Raw genomic sequence first — 7,665 nt, forward strand, 5'->3', positions numbered from 1 at the left:
ACATCGATATACTATGCTCCTATATCCTTTAGTCAATTAGTTTCAGGCATAGAGTGCGGACACTCAGTATATATTAAGTGGGGGCCTACAATGCCTCTCCTTGCTTGCTTGGCTTGCTTCACCCGGCAGTAAATCTTCCATATTCATCCACTTCCTGTCAAAAACCAGGGTTTTGTTGCTTTTTTATGGATGAATAGTGTTCCACTGAGTATATGTGCCACAGTTTTTCTAACCATTCATCAGTTTGTGGGCATTTGAGTTGTTCCCATGACTTAGCAATTGTTAATAGTGCCGCAATAAACATTGATATACAAGCACTTTTCCAATTAAGTATTCTTCTGTCCTTTGGGAAGATACCAAGGAGTGGGATTGCTGGATCATATGGTAGTTCTATTTGTAGATTTTTGAGGAATCTCCAAATTGTTCTCCACAGTGGCTGAACCAATTTACATTCCCACCAGCAGTGTAAGAGAGTTCCCCTTTCACCACACCCCTGCCAGCACTTATCATTTTTTGATTTTTTAATCTTAGACATTCTGACTGGGGTTAGGTGATATCTGATTGTTGTTTTGATCTGCATTTCTCTTACAATGAGGGGTGTTGAGCATTTTTTCATATGCCTTTTAGCTATTCATAAGTCATCTTTAGAGAGTGGTTTTTTTAAAAGAATGGTATTTCTCAATTAAGATTTCAAGTGGCTGTGTTTTTCTCTTAGAGCCTATAAAACTTGCTCCATAGTGATTACTTCTCAGTTTTCAACCTTCTTAGTGTAAAATGCTAAATTTCCAAGTACTATGTCTATTCCTGTTCTAATTAATTAATTTAATAAAAATGTACTTTTCTGTGTCACTAAATACAAAACTATATGTTCGATTGTATACAGCATACAGGGATGGACACCTTTCCTGTCTTCAAAAAGCTTACAGTATTCCAGAGAAGATTTAACATATGCTTAAATAAGTATGAAAATAATACTTTATATAGGTTTAAAAGAAAATGCTGTACTACACCACTTATTTATTTAACAAATACCTACTGAATGCCTATTCTGTGCCTGTAGCTATTCTGGATGTCACACAGATAATAGCAAACAAAGTAAAGTTATACCTTAATGGAGTTAACATTTCAAAGGAGTTGGAAAGAACATAAACAAATAAGTAATATGTAACATGTTGCCAGGTACTGACAAATCATATTGAGACAAAGTCAGGTAAGAGAATAGGAAGTAACAACAGGGCCTGGGCAAGCCACTTAGGAAATGGTGTCAGAAAGGGGATCTCAGATGAGAATGACATGAACGAGATCTAATGATATGAAGGAGCCAGCCACAGGAAAATGTAGGGAAGGAGCTTTCCAAAAAGAACAACAAATGAAAGGGCCTCAAAAGGAAGTGAGCCTGGATATTCAAAGAATAGCAAGGAAGAGAAGGGACTGTGGCAGGGTCATCCCCCCTGGGGGGTGATTTGATTAGTAAGGAAGAAAGTTTGTGGGGAAATAAATGAGTTAGGAAAAGGATTCAGAAGACAGACCAGGGGAGAAGAGAATTTGAGACATTATAGGCTGCAATAAAAAAACTTGTGCCTTCATGCTGAGTGTGATCAAATTCAATGAGATGGTTCTAGCAACGGTATACAATTATCTACGATTTATAAACATAAATTTCCTTGTCTATATTTAAGGTGTACAACTTGATGTTTTGAGACCTATAAATGAAATGGCTACTATAGTCAATCAAATCCACATTTCCACAATCTCCAGTAGTCTTGTTTTGTAAGGACTACCCAAGGTACTCTATGAAAACAATTCAAGAAGTGGAACTTGCATTATTTGTGACAAGACTCTAGTCAAGGCCCAGGCTATAGAAAATAGTGGCTTAGGCTTGAATGATGGTAGGAAGATAAAAAGGTTTTCTCTGATTTATGATGTATTTGTGAGACAGAGCTGATTACACTGCTCAGAGTATATTGGTTGTGTGGTGAAACAGAAAAAGAAGAATAAACAATAGTAACTGTTCATTTTTCTATTCTTTTCTCTACCTTTTTTTCTTTGAAGATTGGGAGAGATGGTGTTGAATGTTCTGCTTTGCCCATGGTACATTCAAAATTTGTAGCAACAGCCAAGTGTCTATGTAATGTAGACAGCTGGCTACATCAGGAGCGAGGGTGCTGTTAGAAAAAGGGAGAGCTGACTAATTGTAAGTGACATTGAAACCCTTGGAACTAGATGGGATCACTAACCAGTGATGGTCGGGAGAGGGAAGAGACCCAAATACCAAGACCAGGGCCACTGAAATGTGGACTATGGAGAGGGAGGAGTGCCACTTGTGTATCTGGAGGCAGAGCAGCTTCATGTACGAAATGCCCCTTGACCCAGGACTGAATATGAACAGACTTTTCACAGTGATGCTGGCTGGAAAAATCTGAGGCAGCAAGGAGCTGCATGAGCAAAATCGCATGGGCAGAAAAGTGTGAAATATGCTCGATAAATTATTTAACCACAGCTAAATTTGAGTACTTATTCTCTGAACAAACCCTATACATTTCTCACCAACATTCCTTTGTTGGGCATTATGCATGACAATTGGCGTTATTTTTTATTCTCATGTTTTACTCTTTTTCCATCGCAGGTGTTATGGTGCAGTAGATTAAGGCCTAGAAACTGCTATTTCATCACAGTGGACACAAGCTATATATTACCACTGACTTTTCACTTTCTAGAGAAGTTCTTTGCTTAGTTACAAAGTACCAGATGGCCATGAGACACCAATTATAATTCAAGAACAAATATATCTATAGAATGAAACTTGATATAAATTCATCAGGAAGCCTTATATTAGTAAAGAGGAATTTCCACAATTTTCTGTTTATATAATATAATAAGCACAGATTTTTTTTGTCCTGGGATTCAATATAAATTCAATATTATCCATCCCCTCAGGGTGTTTACCCTTTAATACAATGAATATACAATGCTGACATCCTCTCAATATTTTTACCTCTAGCTATCAATTCATTTTTCTAGTTGTCTAAAACCTCGCATGCTGATTTCCTCTTGGCCAACACAATTTATCCAAACACAGGCTGAGACGTAAAATCCAGTGTACTGTTGATTAACACTGGGCATAAATACACTGAAAACTCAAGTGTCAGTCTCCTTGGCTGGAAATCTTCATTTCTCTATCTAGTACTGCAGTTTTCCACAGAGTCTGGGTGAATACTTTCTTACTACTCAAACTATTTCTAGCAAACCTTTACCCCAGGGAGTGTGGTTCTTTATGCACACCAAACTGCTAGCTAGATATCGACCCATAGGATATTAGTGACCTTGAAATGGTAAACTGCCATTGTAGCATCGAATGTATCCACTCAATGCACCTCCATGTCATCCTAGCCACAGCTGTAATTTCCTGAATGATCTGCTGCTGAAGGATGATCTACACTGCCGTCACCCACTTTATCACTGTCTGTTATAGTCTTTCAGGACGTGTTATGTGGCTGGATTGGATTTTCTTTTTCTTTTTCTTTTTTGTTTTTGGAAAGGTTTTCGCTATAGGGCACGTGCGCTCGCCAGACAGACAGAGAGAGACACAGAGAAAGAAAGCGAGAAATCACCCCCCCGGGGGGATGGTCACGCCGCAGTCCCTTTTCCTCCATTCTCCTCTCGGGATCTTGGGCACGCATGCACACGCGCCCGGCGTGAGTTTTAAGCCACCAGGTCCAGGACGCGAACCGTGGTCGACTACGTGGGAGTCCAGCGACATAGCCATTATGCTAACTGCTGGTTCCCAAGGGTTGGATTTTCTTGAGCTACCTGGTCTTGATACTATTTCCTCTTTCTTTGTAACTGGTAGATGTGAGGCCATAAGATGCTTTAATCAACATTCATTGCGATCAGTTTCGTAAAAGAGGTGCAAAAGCATTTGGGTAAGGGCTGCCCGCCTCATAGGAGTTGCTGATGAAAACTCAGTACGGTTTCTCCCTGAGTCCTAGAACACTGAGGTTGTGAGAAGTGGAGCCACGCTCACTGCTCCCTGATTCAAGGAAAGAGAAGGTTTTAGTAAGGGGAAGCAGCGCTAAAACCTGATGGTGCTGAGAGTCCGTGGAAACCACTCTACCTTTCCTCTCATGAGATACTCCTGTCTCTGAGTAGGCTGTGGAATCTCACACTTTCACTATTCTTTGTGACAGAGGGGCCTCTAGGAGTCAGGGACAAATAATGAGTGGGGCCTCTCGGAGGACTCAGTTCACCACCTGCTTGCTTCCTACAATAAAGTGTGCCCAGAAAGAAGCCATGAAAATAGCTTACGTCAATCTCTTATGCTAGTTTACTTAATTATACACAATTTGAATTGGATATAAATATATAACAGCAGAGAACATAATTTAATTCTAACATCTAATTGCTTGAAGCAATATTATGCTTTTACCAAACTATCATAATGTGTACACATATCATTCTATTTTCAATTGCTCTCTTTGCTATCAATTAGATGCCCAAGTTTTATGCTTAAGGGTTTTCCCCCACCCTCACTCCTGCTGTATCTGTCCTTGCATTGCCCCTTGTTATCACATGATTTGTGGAATTTAATACCACCATGCCCACTCTTTTTTCCCATTTTCATGAATTCTGTTCTTTCTTATTCATTATTTTTCAAACAAAATTTTTACTTAACTTTTTGAGGATTCCAAAGAAACCCATATCCTTTCTTCTTCTTTTTCTTCTTCTTCTTCTTTTTTTGTCATTGTCATCTTCCTAGGATTCTACAATATATCCAAGGGCCAGATTCATGGTATTCTCTACCATAAGGCAGTGAAGGAGATTGTAGCATTGAAATTAGGGTGTCAAGGTCAGATAAAATTTCTATAAGTGGAATTCAAAGAAAAATATTCTAAAAGGAAGAAGTGGTAAAAGTACTGTGTTTACTAGCAAGTCAAGGTTTCAAGAAGTAGTACTTGTCAAAAATTGTAGTAAAGAACACATAACCTAAGAAGTACTTTTTAAACAAATTCATAAGTGCACAGTGCAGTATTGTTAAATATAAGCACAAAATTGCACACTAGATATCTAACATGTTTCATCTTGTGTGACTGAAACTCTCCATCATTAAATAGCAGCTCTGTGTTTCTTCCCGTCTCTGTCTCCTGGAAACCACTACTGTACTTTCTCTTTCTATGAGCTTGACTACTTTAGACATCTCTTATAGGTGGACTCGTGTAGTACGTGTCCTTCTGTAACTGGCTTATTTCACTTAGCATGATGTCCTGAAGGCTCACACATGTAGCAATTGATAGAACTGCCTTCGTTTTCATAGATGGCTGAGATTTCACTGTATGTGCACATTGCATTGTCTTTACCCATTCCCTCATTGGTAGACATTTAAGTCTTTTCGACAAAAGCTACTTTACATTAAATCCTTCCTAGAATTATTACATATAAAATTGTCATAAAGATCAAAATAACCAAAAACACAGTAATTTAATATGATTCAGTATGTTATATTTATTGAAACTAAAGACTGGAACATTAATGTGCACTCGATAATATTAAAAGGGTAACCCTACAAGCATATTATCCCCTGGCAAGCTCAATGATTCTTACTAATTAGTTAGCAGTCTTTTAACCAGGAAAGACAATGAGTCCTAAACTTTCTACACTTTAGAATGATCAAGGGAGATTTATAAACAAGGACAGCAAAGTTCTACCCCAGAACAAATCAGAATGTCTTAGTTTGGATATTTTTAATATCCATAGCTAATTACAAAATGCAACACTATTTCTGAAGCACAAGACAGAGGAATTACCTTTTTCAAGGCATTTTTATGTTCTATCAATGGATGTAGGCTAAATAGTGATTCCACTTCATTAGTTAGTGGTGTTAGAAGAGAACTCATCTTTCCTCCGTTTCACTGTTCTAGAAGATGTAGAGCCGGGTCTGAAGCTATTTCTTGTCAGAAAGGATAAGGTCAGAAGACGTGCTCACACTTAGCTCTTGCTCATCTTTTTCTAGGTCTCATGCTTTTCACTTTCCTCCTGGGAACCTGGAGCTGCTGTAATAACAATAGATAAAATGTTCTGAGCTCTTGCTATGTAATCACATAAATTAACCATTTAGTCTTCAAAAATACAATGAAATTGACGTGATTATTGCCTTAATTTTGTTATGAGGAAACTGGTACCAAGAAGTGAAGGGCATTTAAGGTGATGGAGCAATGATTCATACACACCCATCTGGACTTAGAGCATGGATACTGTGTTGCCTTCTAACTGAAATGAGGTTTTTTCCTCCTCCTCCTCCTCCTCCTCCTCCTCATGTTCTTCTCCTTTTACTCCCCTCTTCCTTCTTTATTTTTGGCCTGTCCTAGCCAAGGAAATATGGTGCTTAGCATAACAAAAGATGCCTAGTTTACATTAACCACACAAATATCAGGGACATTCCAAATCTAATCTATCTCCTATTACCATGCATCATTAAACATGTATGTTCTCCTTATACCGCAGGTCATAGTACTCATATTCATCTTTATTTTATTACACTTTTGCATTATTTCATTATCATCTTAGGAAGCATTCAACATATCATTTAAGAACTGAAAGTATTTCAGCAGAGGGGCCTAGTATTTTTTTTTTTTTAACCTTTCTTGACCCTAAGCAGTACAAGGGTTGTGCTTATGCTTCCAGAGTTTTGAGTTTTATACATCTTCCTATAAAAACACAAGTGGGACCAGCAGTTAGCGTAATGGCTATGTCGCTGGACTCCCACGTAGTCGACTGCGGTTTGAGTCCCGGACCTGGTGGCTTATACACACGCCAGGTGTGTGTGCGTGCATGCCCAAGATCCCGGGAGGAGAATGGAGGAGAAGGGATTGTGGCGTGGCTATCCCCCCTGGGGGGTGATTTCTCGCTTTCTGTCTTTTTGTCTCTCTCTGTCTGGCGAGCGCACGCGCCCTATAGCAAAAACCTCTCAAAAATAAAAAAACCCCACAAGTTTCTGTGCTCACTTCAGCAGCACATATACTAAAATTGGAACAATACAGAGAAAATTAGCATGACCCCTGCACAAGGATGACACGCTAATTTGTGAAGTATTTCATATTTTTATAATAATAATGATGATCATATATTAAATTAAATAAATAATTCTTAACAACAACGCAAGTTTCCCAAACTTTGTTCTACAGAAAACTATTTGGCAAGATTGTAATGGGGATTTCATGGCTGTGGTGACTGGACAATTGCCTCCCAAAGACAACCACATTCTAATCCCCTGAAATCTGTATGTTACCTTATATGGTTAATACTACTTTGCACATGCAATTAAAATATGGGTGAGAGTATTCCAGATTATCTGAGTTTGTGTAAGAAAGAAACAAGATGACCAGGATAAGAGAGATGACAGTGAAGAGGTGGGAGAGGTGCAGAGACTGGACGATCCTGCACTGTTGACTTAAGGATGAAGGACTGAGCCGTGAGTCAAATATACATTAGGTCATTGGGAAAATCACAGCATATTTTTTCCATGTGAAAATGCAACATGACTTTCCCAACAAACCAATAGGTGGCCTTTGGAAGTTAGAAAACGTAATAAAGCACATTCTCTTCTAGCGTCTCCAGAAGGAAGATAGCTCTGCTGACCCATTTCAGATTCCAGAACTATAAGAGAATAGA

General features: G+C 38.7%; 1 non-coding gene across 1 annotated transcript; it reads left to right on the forward strand.

Annotated features, from left to right (window-relative positions):
• Window positions 1-6,990: 6,990 nt before the first annotated feature.
• Window positions 6,991-7,097, forward strand: LOC114006897 (U6 spliceosomal RNA). The gene has a single exon (XR_003548557.1). It is a non-coding gene; the product is annotated as a U6 spliceosomal RNA (small nuclear RNA).
• The last annotated feature ends 568 nt before the right edge of the window (window positions 7,098-7,665 follow it).

The sequence above is a fragment of the Tupaia chinensis genome, unplaced genomic scaffold (assembly GCF_000334495.1).
Source record: "Tupaia chinensis unplaced genomic scaffold, TupChi_1.0 Scaffold000097_1, whole genome shotgun sequence".
In the NCBI taxonomy this organism is placed as follows: domain Eukaryota; kingdom Metazoa; phylum Chordata; class Mammalia; order Scandentia; family Tupaiidae; genus Tupaia; species Tupaia belangeri.